The sequence below is a fragment of the Pezoporus occidentalis genome, unplaced genomic scaffold (assembly GCF_034315485.1).
Source record: "Pezoporus occidentalis ecotype Australia unplaced genomic scaffold, CSIRO_AGI_Poc_V1 ctg2, whole genome shotgun sequence".
Classification (NCBI taxonomy): Eukaryota; Metazoa; Chordata; class Aves; order Psittaciformes; family Psittacidae; genus Pezoporus; species Pezoporus occidentalis.
In genome coordinates, this window is record NW_026913855.1 from 19,488,909 (window position 1) to 19,503,342 (window position 14,434).

The window sequence follows — 14,434 nt, forward strand, 5'->3', positions numbered from 1 at the left end:
AGGTATGGATGCAGGGGTCTAAGGGATCCTACATGAATTTACCTCAGTTGAATAATAAATAGTTTATTTCAAAAGTGCATATAGAATACTTCTGGGTAGAAACAGAATAACTAAGAAACTGTGAAGGTATATTTGGATGTTGGCTTTACTGTCTCATGAACCAAATATAATCATTTTTACTCTTGCAAAACTTCCACTTAAGTTGCTAGGAGCTTTGCCTAAGTAGTCACTAAGTAAGGTCTGCAGGATTTGGTTCTAAGTTTATGTTTGTTGCTGGTTTCCAGTGAATGGGTTTTGCTGAGATACATCACCAGTATCCAGCAATTTAACTCATTTACAGAAATGTGTAAATTCCACCAAATAACCTGTATTCAGCCAGGTTATTTTTTCTCCTTTTTTTTTTTTTTTTAATATAGCCTTTGTTTGCACTTAATAGGCAGGCTATCTGTTGCATTACAAAACAGATCAGACTCTAGGAGTATTCTCACGGGAGAGAGGAGCTGACACTTGCTGCCTCTGAGACTGAAATTCCCAGCCTCTCTCTGCCCCCTCCCTTTCTCCCCTAGGTTAAGCAGCTGTAAAAAAGCTTAAACCATTTCAGTGAGGCAGACCTGCAGTAGAGCCACACTGTACCTGATGAATCTGTCAGCCTCCTTGCATAGCTGTTTCCAAAGGCTGTCACTATATTGCTGGTTCTAAGAGCAGTCTCGCTGGATTGCCTTTGCACACCTTCTCCCTTAAACAGGAAAAAAAAAAGGAAAAAAATAAAAAAAAAAAAGAAGCCTAAAAAGGTCAGACCAAGGACACTTCTGCAGCAGACTGCTTGGCTCAGCCTGGGAAGTTGCCTTATTACTTCTCACTTCTTACCTTGTCATTTAAAAGCAGAGTGAACTTTATATCCTATCAGAGAAAATATCTCCAGTGAATATACCTGAAGTAGATGTACTGTCAGGTATCAGGCTGGGAAGGAATCTGCAGCTTGACAAGATCCCTCCTGGAAACAATGCTTTATCCACTCGTATTTACTGCTGGGAACCATCAACTACCCAACAGCTGCCCAGCCTTTGCCTTTGGGCAATATGAACCCCCTTTCAGGAACTATTTTTATTATTATTTATTATTGCTATAGTGCCATAAGTGTGTGTGATGTTTTCCAGACTAATTAAGAAGACAGTTCCCTGCTCCAAGCAATCTGCAATCTCCTTTGAACAATAGTTTACTGCTAATGCCCTCGAAGCCAAGCTCTAGTTGTATAATTATAGATAGATGGAGAGATAGAAACTGCACAAACACATATGGAGATAGCACCACAAGAAATACAAAGAAAAAGATTAATTGCTTTGTTCTGACTGATTCTGTTTCTGAGAAATATGTAGGTGTAAATCCAGCCATGAAAACTAAAAACTTTCCTAACGGGAACATTTTGGGCCAGCACTGCGTGTCAAGTAAATGAGAGTAATCCTCTGGAAATCAATAGGGCACTGAGTTACACAACTGGAGAATTTATCCCTTGGAAATATCTGCGGCATTGCTGCTTTGCATTTCTTCCTCTAACACATGGTGGTTGCTGCAGGACTGGGGGGGGGGGGGGGGAGGCCTTGAGAAGGGGTGCTTTGGTGTTTTTCAGGACTTCTTTTGGCAAAAGTTGACTGAAGTCTTTAGGTAGACAGCAAAGGTTGATGTATGATCTTGCATAAGACAAGTTCCCAGTTTAAAAATGAAAACACCACAAAAGCGCCCCCCCCCCCCCCCCCAAAAAAAAAATACTGCAGCTAATCTTATTTGCATTAGAGATTGCTTTTGTTCAACCTGGGGAGGAAGCAAGTTTGTCTGAGTGCTGCTCTTTAATACTTTCATCTCATAATGGAAGATTTACAGGTATGGACCCAAACCAGTGTCGACTCCCCACTAGTTTAATGCAAATTAGGAGATGAATGCTCATGGGAACAATACAGAAATGCTTCCACATGACTTCCTCCCACTGAATTGCTGATATAAGGCTCCTCTAAAGGGTATAATACTGACAGCAGGGAAGTTTCCCCTAGCCTCTCCCCCCCCGTCCTTCCTTCTGAATAAAGTTATTAAAGTAGATCAGACTAATTAACAGTAGCTTATCCCTATTGATTGAACCAATCCCTGTTGTGGAGGTGCTGTAAGAATGCCTTTACTTCGTTGTGAAAAAAGTGTGTTAGAGAGGACAGTATCGAAGGTTGTTTACTGTTTGCTCTCAGGGATTTTATCCATTATTCTTTATGTCTCACAGGCATGTTGAAGCCATATGTGAAGGTATATAAACATGCACATAGAGGTATCCTTTGATGAATAATTTTTAGTTAATGTCTGGATATAACAGGGGGAAGTATAAAAGCAAACAACAGCCCTTACAATGGCTCTACATGATTTTCTTTTTTAGTCTTGAGTATTTAAAATTAGTAGCATGAAACTCACCTGATGATTTAGTTTAACTAATATATTCTAAATCAAATATATTAAGGAGTATTAGGAGAAAGCTTGGAAGTAAAATGGTCTTGGTTAAAAAAAAATCTTAACATTGTAAATGATTTTGTTCTAGTACCACTACAATCATAATCTAATTGCTTTAGGTAACATACGTCTCCACAGTCTGCTTGTAACCTTGTACTGGTTATAAATTTACACTATATTATTGCTGCTTATATTTCTGGCTGTAGGATGATACAAGTGGCTGTATATTTTCCCAACTAACAGCAGCTTATTGTGGAACAAAAGAGGAAAACCGATCTGCTTAATGGCATATTAGGCTTTTTTCCTCTTCCAAACAGTATCACTAAACTACTTGGACATTGAGTATTTCAGCATTTGGGTAATGTAAAACCACTTTTCTCATCTCAGCTCAAAAGTGTGAGTAAATAGATACAAAAGGATTTTTAAAAATAATTTAAAAAAAAAACAAAACCAAACCAAAGAACACCACACTCACTGTGCAAGCTTATTTGTTACAATTTGTCATTCAGTTTACAAACCAGAATCAAAACATGATTTTTCCTGTTTTTTCTTTATTATTTTGATGGTCTTGAATAATAAGATCAGAAAAATAAGTAAATAAGAAGTAACTATTTTGAATCTAATAAAAATAATAATACTAATTATTAGAACTAGTCAAATGCTGTTGCTGACTGAGACAACTTGTTCACAGGAATAGCCATTCAAATTGCAGGGAACTCTCCCTCCTCCAAGTATTTATTTGTCATAAACACTTAAGTCAAGAGTGTTAGGTGGCTGTGGGTTTCTTCTTGTTTTTTCATGTTTGTTGGCTGGGTTTCCCAATCAAAATGCCTTCAGGATGGGGATGCAAAGCTACGTGTGCTCCTTAAGGGCTCGGTGTCCAAGGCAGGATGTGCTGTCCCCCAGGGAAGCTGTTTGTGCCAGCCCAGGGGGTAGGCAGGAGATCACACTGCAGCTGCCTGGAAAAGGCCAAAATGCAGACATACATTAGGTAGTGCTAATGAACCCCGAAGACTGAGGAGAATGGTACAATATCCTGGCTATGGGGTCAACACAGCCCGACACTGGGAAAGGATCATAATATCCTGCCTACGCCAGGTCAGAGAGAGCTAATAGCTAGTAGGGTAGATTTTGCTCAGGGGGGCAGCCAGCATGCATGCTTCAGCAAGATTACAAACTATTTGGTAATCCATAGTTCTCTCACTACTTCATTAGTTGCACATTGCACTAGGATAAAGTGTTTCTGGTGCCCAAACAGGAGACAGGAATGAGTCCATATGGTTTGCCCAACAGCTGGATGTCACAGGCTGAAATCTGGTGTTGCAGGCAAACATGCAAATAAGAGAAGGATGCCCATATATCAGGGTAAGCATAAAATAATTCACAGACGAATTTAGCCTTTTGCCTAGTGAACATGAATACAATAATTTGTGAAGATTTGTAGGGTTGAACGCAAGCCCATTTCTGTTTCTAACAGTACGTCAGACCTCTCTACACAGGGATTTAATAATTTTCTAACAATACATAGTCAGAAGCGCTGCACAAGCCCAGACATGTCAAACACAAGCTGCTCATGCCTTGGTCCTATCCTGGTATCTATTCCAGGTACTCTGAATGTGGTGTATTAGCTGATGTCTGCTTAGAAGACCTTGGAGCAGCAAAGTGCTGGCTAAAACTTTGAGAATATGCACTATTAAAGCTTGCCGAGTCTGACCGTGCTGCACTCCTCTGTTCATTTCTCTGTCGCTGTTCCTTTATTAATCTTTTTTTTATCTGTATTAAAATATTTCATCATAGACTGTGCTAGAAGCTTGTGCTGTGCATGAGTCCCTTGCTCATCGTCTTCCAGTATTACATTAAGAATCTAACTTCTCTCATATGTACCTCTTCCTTTTGTCTTCACCCCAATAGGAATATAATCTGTGTAATCCAATGTTTGCATTATAAAGTGTTCTGCCTATAGTCAGCTTGTAAACCAAAAATAATCTTTAAAAAATTAATCTCTTTGCAATTCAGATTGGCCACCCGAACAAGCTCATGTTTAAAATGTATACGCTGTCTTATTGCAGATGAGGTCTGGATTTAGACAAGTACATGCCTTTCAAAACCTCTACATCCCTGATACAATTTGTCCCTCTTCAGCCAAACCCATGAGTCTATTTCAGAACTATCCAGACCTCTGCCTAGCAGTAAGAGGAACTATTAAACCTTTTGTTTCATGACCACCCTCTTTAAACAAAAAAAGCCCTAAACAACCAAAAGGAGGAAAATTAATAGGCCAGAACATCGTTGTTGAAAAGACAAAACAGCAGCAGCCAAGCAAGGAATGTGTGGACCACACGGCCAGCAAAAGAGATACTGTAAAAAAAAATGGTCATTCACTTGAGCTTTTACTAGAGGGAAACTTAGGTACTGCAAATTTTGTGCAACCTTATGCTTCCTGTCAAGCATTTTAAATGGGTTGAAAGGCACAGCAGACACCTTTGCTTGGATTCATAAATAGGCTCCCACCTCATATTAAAGGCCTAAGTTTAATTTGTTTAATATTCCCACCACTAACGATGCCTCTTTAAGACATCCTTTTAAAAGTTTGTAACATTAATTTAATGGAAAAATGCCAATACCGCTCTAAGAACTCTATTAGATTTTCTCCCTGTTAAATTAATGTTACTAACTTTTAATGGATGTTGTAATTAGATGTTATTATTAACGGGAATATTACCCAAATTAAAATCAGACCCTGAGAGGGAGACAACTTACGTTTACAAGTGCATTAAGCACTAGTATCTGGACATTATACATACAAACTGGTGGAGCCAGATGGCTTTTGCTTTGTTTTTCCCCTGTAACCTGCTACAGAACCAGGCACACATAGTTTTGTTAGCACATAATGTCTGCAAGAACAGCACAACTATTAATGCACCCACTTACAAAAGGAAGTGATGGTTTCTCCACCAGCTCTGGAGTAGGAAAGGGGAGCTCCATCTCCCAATTTCACACTCAATTTAAAGGGTCACTCTCAAACCAGCCTGATTGGGTTCAGCAGCTTGAAATTGATTGTTTTGGTTGTAAAGCTTGCCTGCCTTCCTAGCCAATTTAAAAAAAAAAAAAAAAAAAAAAAAGACTGCTGAGCTACTGGCTTATTATGAGCTGGAGAGTGGTGTGAGAAGGAATGTCATGAATTCAAAGCTACTGAATCCAGTCTATTTAGGGCGTGTGGAAAATGACAAAAGTGCCATTGTTCATGAAAGGTGAGAGAGACAGTCTTCCTTTTTCTGCTTTACATTTACAGTTCTGGCCCACTTCACCTGCAAAATTTCTGCCCTGTGCTCTTACCACATATGCATGGGTTAGGAGTTAGGTCTCTGCTGAGGAAAAACAAGGCCACTTTTACCAGCAGCTCACAGTTATCTCAGAAGCACCCTCCTGCCAGTTTGGGAGTGTTCTGTGTTGTATTTCTGTAACAGCAGTGGACTCTACATTGCCAGGTGGGAAAGTTCAAATGCTGTTGACATTACAAGCATATTCTGAGCTTCTGCCCTTGATTTTAGGCTCCTGTTTATTCTTCTTCTAAGTAGCCTGGTTGCATTTTGGAAGAGAAATGTATTTCATTATCTATGTTGTGAACAAGCTGAGTTGCTGTTCAACAAATATGGGCTGAAATACTTGTGGCTTTAAAAACTAAGAGTTCAAATCCAGTAACAGCTGATCGAACAATTTGATGCAGAGAAAGGAAACAAAGGAGTAGGAAGCAAATTCAAGAAATTAGAGCAACAATATATATACTGAAGATGATGAAATTTTATTTTTCCTATACTACAAAGAATATAATACAAATCTTTCAAATAATTTAAAAGTAAAATTGCAGACCTTGGGCATTGCCCGCCAGGGCTGTGTACTCTCGTTACACAGGCAATTCTTCCCTTGTGTCAGATCTGCAGTGGGATTGTTCTTCCTAATCTCAGCTCCAGAGGATATATCCGTGAGATAAAAGGCCCAAGTTTCAATGAACAAATAAAAGGAGTTGGGTTTTGTAGCATTTTGAATGCTTGCTAAACCTAAATAGTGGCAACAGTTATTATTTTAGAATGTGTTGCTGCTGGCTCAGAGCTGAATCTCCCAGAATAAGGATAAAGCCAGTTAGTTATTTTCCTTCATAAATGCATATTGACAAAATATAGTATATTCTTTCCAAGATGCAAAAAGGTTGTATGTTTCAATATGTACTTTCAGGGAAAAAAAATAAATAGGCATTTCCTTTTTTCTGTTTGGGTTGGGCTTTTGTCTTTTCTTGGCTCCACCACCCTGGTCTTTTAGTGAACAAAGCAGAAAACATGTAGTGGCAGAAAATGAAGAAACGGCACATGAGCCACTCACTCTCCCTGGTGAAAGAGATTTTACTTTTAGATTACTTAGTCTTTCTTTTAAAAATTCTCAATGATTGTTAGGAAAAAAATTCCCTAGTTAAATTAGAAAGAGCAAAAACCTCCCATAAATAAAGGACCTAATGTCAAGAAAGTGTAATTATATCATAGACATCCTGTCAGAAAAGAAAAAAACAGCCACCTATATCATACCCAGGAGTTCCTTAGTACTTGCCATTGTAAGCCTGGCAGCCATTTTAGTGCTAAACCGTGACCCTTAGCTCCCTCACCCCTCCACATCACTCCCGCATCAAGGAAACATTTCCCTTTTACAGTAATCAGCATCTTCCCCTGGCAGACTTGAGAAGTAGGTACTGATGCTGATGCTGTCCTACAGTGGCCTTGAAAACGTGACAAGGCTGAAACTTTTTTAAGTAACAAAAAAATCTGAAGAAAAATTTCACAGACAGCAGCAGTTTCCACAGTTCCTTGACCACCAGCACTGCCAAATGCCTGTAGTTATAAATAAACTTTTTGCAAATAGGAAAGTGTTTCAGAAAAGGGGCTACACTAGACACACTAGTCTAACCATAAAGCCAGAATCAAAGTGATGAAGTTATAGTAGTCTTATCCTAATCATCATAGTATTAGTGTCATAGTAAGTTAGGTGCTCTTGCTGTTTCAAAATGAGATTATCCATAGATATCTACAAGATAAAATTCAGTTTAAACTTCTGTAGTTATTCCATATTATCACGGTAGCCACAGCTGTTAGATAAATCACTAAACAGGTGTAAATTGAACAGCATTCACAAAACAGCCTGGAGCAAAAAATCAGGTCTTTTCATATATTTTTTAACTTTCGTCTCTCAAGTGTCTGTTTGTCTATGAATAATGTGCCAAAGGATTCTTAAAATGCCAAATACTACATACTCATAAATCCTCAATAGACAAAGGTCCTCTGCATTCACATCATGGGCTTTATCTTTGCTGCTGCTGCATTTTGGCTTTCTATCATTGGAAGGCTGGTACATGTGGAAGCAAAATATGACAGATTTTTCAGGAATAAATAAAAATAATTATATAAATAACAAATGTTATAGTATTATATAAATAATAAACTTTCTCCTCCACAAACTGTGTACACATTGAAATGTGCAGGGAGTAGAGGATAAAGAACAAAAAGATCACCCTTTCCTATGACATTTCTGTCTTTGAATATAAGCTAAGCAACCCTGTGCTGTGGTAGCAGATTGTGTGCATAAACAGATACATTTTCATCAGTCCTTCATCCTTTCTCTTTCAGATATCAATTATTACCATTTTTGTTTTTTCCTAACATTTTGGAAGGCAGACACAGGGACTGGGAAAATGAAGACCTAGGGCCCACTGTAGGAGAGGATCAGGTCTGATATCATCTTAAGAACCTGAACGTACACAAGTCCATGGGACTTGATGAAATCCATCCACAGGTCCTGAAGGAGCTGGCGAATGAAGTTGCTAAGCCACTGGCCAGCATATTTGAAAAATCATGCGTCAGGTGAAGTTCCCAACGACTGGAAAAAGGGGAATATAACCCCCATTTTCAAGAAGGGGAAAACGGATGACCTGGGGAATTACAGACCAGTCAGTCTCACCTCTGTGCCTGGCAAAATCTTGGAGCAGATTCTCCTGGAAGGCATGCTAAGGCACCTGAAAATCAACAAGGTGCTTGGTGGCAGCCAGCATGGCTTTACTAAGGGGAAATCCTGCCTGACCAATTTGGTGGCCTTCTATGATGGGGCTACAGAACTGATGGACAGGGGTAGAGCAGTTGATGTCATCTACCTGGACTTGTGCAAAGCATTCGACACTGTCCCACATGACATCCTTGTCTCTGAACAGGAGAGACATCAATTTGATGGTGGACTGCTCGTTGGATAAAGAACTGGCAGGATGGCCACACACAAAGAGTTGTGGTCAATGGCTCAATGTCCGGCTGGAGACCAGTAACGAGTGGTGTCCCTCAGGGATCGGTGTTGGGACCAGTCTTGTTTAACATCTTCGTTGCTGACATGGACAGTGGGATTGAGTGCACCCTCAACAAGTTTGCCGATGACACCAAGCTGTGTGGTTCAGTTGATACCCTGGAGGGAAGGAATGCCATCCAGAGGGACCTTGACACGCTTGTGAGGTGGGCTGATGCCAACCTCATGAAGTTTAACCATGCCAAATGCAAGGTCCTACACCTGGGTCAGAGCAATCCCAGGCACAGCTACAGGTTGGGTGGAGAAGAGATTCAGAGCAGCCCTGCAGAGAAGGGCTTGGGGGTGTTGGTTGATGAGAAAATGAACATCAGCAGGCAGGGTGCGCTCGCAGTCCAGAAAGCCAACCGTATCCTGGGCTGCATCAAAAGGAATGTGACCATCAGGTCGAAGGAGGTGATCCTGCCCCTCTACTCTGCTCTTGTGAGACCTCACCTGGAGTATTGTGTGCAGTTCTGGTGTCCTCAACATAAAAAGGACATGGAACTGTTGGAACAAGTCCAGAGGAGGGCCATGAGGATGATCGGGGGCCGGTATGAAGATAGGCTGAGAAAGCTGGGGCTGTTCAGCCTGGAGACCTCATAGCAGCCTTTCTGTATCTGAAGGGGGCCTATAGGGATGCTGGGGAGGGACTCTTCATTAGGGACTGTAGTGATAAGACAAGGGGCAATGGGTTAAAACTTAAATAAAGGAGGCTTGTATTGGATATAAGGAAGAAGTTCTTTACTGCAAGGGTGATTTGGCACTGGAATGGTTTGCCCAGGGAGGCTGTGAATGCTCCATCCCTGGTGGTGTTCAAGGCCAGGTTGGACAGAGCCTTGGGTGACATGGTTTAGTGTGAGGTGTCCCTGCCCATGGCAGGGTGGTTGGAACTAGATGATCTTAAGGTGCTATCAACCATAACTATTCTGTGATTCTATGATTCTATGATTATATCTGATCAAGCTACTCCAAGAGTGACCACCCCCCAGCCTGCAGGCTGAATCCAGATTGCTGGACAATGCTCCACATGCTTCTTTTTTCTCCACGATTGACGATTCTATACAAGGCAACATTTTCAGAAGCTTATTCTGTACTGTAGCCTTTAGGGATGTGTGGTTTTTTCCCTCCTTTATTTGGCCAAATGTACATCTGTTGTACCATAAAAAGGTAGGTTCTCTCCTTTTGTGGCAGTTGTGCTTCCATCCACATGATAGGAGTGGAGCGTTGATACAGCCTGTACCTTCTCTGGTGATGGTAGTGGGGATATATCTGCCACAATAACTTCTCTGAAATGTAGGTGCACCCTTGTTATGGGCACTTGGCACATGAACTGCAGACACCTGATTTTGGGTATGTGATGAATGAGAATCTCATTACATGATTGTGATATACGAGCCAAGAGGGTCCTGACTGAATGGCATCTCTGGGCGTCTCTGAACTTTGCATGTTTGCAATAATCTTAGTGTGAATATGGGCTGTTTTTTCTCACTTCTACACCCTACAGGGGAAGAGAAAAACAAAGAGCAATGGCAAAGGGAAAAACCTTACAATAGGGGGCTTCCGCTCTTTTAACTTTGCCTCCAAATGACAAGCTGCCTGCAAATCTTTTGCCATGCTTTTCACTTCCTCTAGCTGTCTATCTGCAATGCAAAGAGAGAAAGATTTATGTGGTTTTTAAAGTGAGCCTACATAAATTTCTTTAAACTGGGTGACCTCTGACCCTACCTCATCTTAGCCCTCCCCTTTCCACTCAAAGCCAAACTCCTCTTGACTTGAATGAGAGCAGGATCTACTCCTTCAGTTAATTAAGTCTGTTAATATTATGTGACATATTAGATTGCAAGTAAAATGCATGAAGATCAAAAAGGAGCTAGTCAGCATGGGTAAAGGAAAAGGCATTGACGTGTAGAAATCGGTGTGACTGGAGCATCCCCCTCGTTTGTGTTCAGGCTCGGAAAGCGTGGGAGGAAGTGATTTCTCAGAAGTGATGTTGTGCAGATCCCTTTCCCTACTTCCTCCATTCACACGGATTCAGTGAGAGGACATGTGCAGGGCTTCAGGGCTGCCTCTTGGTCTACCAGGCATTCCCAGCCAAGGGTCAGGAGCTAACAGCTACAGCTCAGAGAGCATGGGGAGATATCATCCAAGGCACAGCAGCATGAGCCAAAGCTAATAAACACACCAGTATCTGAAGAGGATACCGTGTCACTGATGCTCCAACTTGTACTAAAAAAAAGAAAAAGACTGGTCAGCAATCTCATTTTAAACCTATGGCATTCTTGCAGAATTCAAATATTAGGGAGAGAAAAACTCCTTGTTTCATCAAAATTACCATTTTAAAAACATATTCAAAAGAAAGCTAGGCATTCAGGTAAACATCTCTGCATTCATGGGGCTCTGAGACTCTGGATTTTTGGTCCACATGGGATAGACTTTAGCTTTTCAGCCACCTTTTTTTTTCCCCTCACTGAAACCAGAGGTTAAATTCTTTTGTTTAGCCTTGTGTCTTTCAGTTTTGTGCTTATTCATACATATACAAATCAGGAATTTTGTGAGCAATACCAAGCACCAGAAAAGTTAGTTTGATCCACTCTGAAGCTCTTGTGCTTCTGTTGGAGCTGGCATTTGTAGTGGTTGAAAGGATTCCAATTTTTTACTGTGTAACTAATGAGTGAGTCCGCAAGTCTGTCAGGGCAGCATATCAACAAATCTGGGTAACTTTTGAAGAACTCAGTGCTGCTGTACTGTATTAACTGTTGTGCTCACTATAGGTGACAACCATGGAGTCCGAGAATGCAAGAACATGTCTTCTACTGCCAAGGACCAGTTGACACCCACAGAGGGACAGAATGGCAAAGGCTGCATGCACTGAAAGAGAGGAAGTTTATAAAAAGATTTTTGCTTTCATTCATGCTGTGACCTAAGTAACATCCCAGTTTAAACATTAAACGTGAGGTCATTAACTTGTCACAGTGATTTCTAGTTTAAAATTTTATAGTAAAATAAGAACTAAGAAGGCATGAAAAGGATCATTAGTTGATATGACAGAGCCTGCTGAAATGTAACCCTTTCCATACTTCATATATTTAGAGACAGTGATTTTAAGTTATATTATTAGAACTACATACCCCATTTAAGCCAGTGACTGATTCATACCTTAAAAATAAGACTATGTGAAAAATGCATTTCCGAAAAAATAATTATCAGGGGGTTGTCCTGCTTTTGCTAAAAAGTAAAATATTTTTTAAATTATAGTTTGAACTTAAACAATGTAGGAGAAACAGGATATATTGTTCATTGAGTTGCAATCAGATGTCTGTAGCAGATGATTTACAGAAGAAAATTGACCATGTCTCATGCATCATTATTAATTTTTACCCTTTAAAATAGGCACAATCTAAGCTGAGGCCAACATACTCTTTTCGTATTGGTTTTATATTACTGCCAGTCTCAGTGTTTTAAAGTAGGTGAAATTACTTAATTTCATTTTTATTAAAATTCTGAATGCAGCATGGTTCTAGAGCTAGTAAAATTCATTCTAAATTTTGTCTGAAAGTAATAATTTGCATTTTCTGTGGGGTTTAATCTTTTCTTCTAATTGAGCATAGTATTTTTCTTTCCATCTTTGTATAGACACTTTCAACCAGCTTAATTTATTAACGATCATATGTTAAACATAACATATATAACCTATCTCATACTTAAGGGAAAATGGCTGATAACAAAAAGTCAACATTCACCACAACCTGTTTTCCTTAGAACAATCGAGCACAATGGTACTCGGGTTTTGAAAACTGGACATTGCCAAAGTAGATGAGCTGGAGTATTGGTCTTGTTAGCCCCTATCACTCTCCTCGTAATAGCCCTTTCCGTCCTAGAGTATCAAAGGTTTTGTTGAGAAATATCTGGATTCCAAATGAATCACTCACCTTTGTCTCAAATTTCCTGTAGGACAGCAGCAGCCTAGAACAGTGGGCAGTCTGTGTCTTTGCTGTTTGAGAAAGAGCTGATAACTGCCAGCATGTCTGTGCCTTGTGCTCAACAGTTTGTTATATACATTATCAGTGTAGGACAGAATCCTGATATTTTTTTCCCTCCTCATTCATGCTCTTTATACCAGTGATTCGCAAGCAGATGTTGCATCTACAGGGTGGTCTTTAATCAGATTTTATTAATTGGCATCTATTGTTATGTAGGTAAAACAATGCCAGATATGAAATTAAAAGGGAAACAAGTATATCATCAAGGTTTTTCTCTCATTCTGGTGAATTATTTGGATTGTCTTCTGCAAGTTCAGTTTATAGTGAGCAAATGCTTTAAAAATTAAAGTGCCCTTTTAAAGTTAGAAAGTGAGTACACTGGTAATACCTCTTCAATGCTCCTCAATGTTTGCATAAAAGCAGACAAGTATTTACTTCTTGCACATTATTCTATCATCTCAATATCAGGTCTTCAGCTACTGTGGCTGCAAATATTGAGTCCTACTATATTCTGATTAGAGAAGGGGAACATTCCTTTTCCTTCTTGTAAGGAAGCAAGTCGTCATCACTGTAAGCAATGGGTAAAATGTCTGTTAAAAAAAAATGTAAAGTCACCCACCAGTTCACTTTTCTGCTAATTCATACATGTTTTTAACTAATAGAAGAGCAGCTACAAAATAGTGCATTTCAGGAGCATAACAGTTTCGAATCACTATGGGTCAGACTAAATTAAAGGTATCTTTTCCCTTGACTGTAACAAGGGTTTGATATCGCCAACAAGGTTTAGGAGTCTCTCTTTAAGTAAAAAAACTCTCCAAAAAGCTGCTGCTAATGTATTGTCTAATGGATTACTACGGGATGAAGGCGTCTAGCAGAAAACAAAATACTTATGATGAAGGGAAGTATGGTTTTCCTTTGCTAATATATAGTAGTATTTTTGTTCCATGACACTCATTGTCATTTTGCCATGATTAAAAATTTTATGGCATATTGCTTAGTTTTGTTTCTGTGTATACAGTATAGGCAAACTGGCAAATACGTACTGGGTTATTACAGTATATTGAAGATAGATAAAATGGAAAATAAATCATTTATGTTTCAACTGAACCTTAAAATAACATTTGTGTACCTAATAGTGACACCTAAAAATAGGCAATAGGATTAACGCTGAGAAATGTACATATTCATTACTAGCTACAAAAGAAGACGCAGTAAAAAAAAAAACATGATGATAGTAAATGTATTTAACACTGATATATGCCACCTAGCTTCCACACTCAAGAGACTAAGATCAGCAAAACACTGGAATATGCTTGAAATTAAGTTGGAAATAAAGATGTATTTCAGCCTACAATTAAGCTGGACTCTTAAAGGAAGTGTCAGGCCCTTCTTAATTCTTTTCCAAATTTCTCATTACACTGAAGAATTGCACTGTACTGGAAATAAGCAAACTGTCTCTCCAGCAGAAGTATTTTCTAAATATAAAGCCATTTATTGAATATAAGCATTTCAGATGTTCATTAGCTTTATTGTATCTTCCTGTTTATAATTTTCCTAAGTTTGCAGAGTTCAAAATGAAAACTACACTTTGTGTCACATTA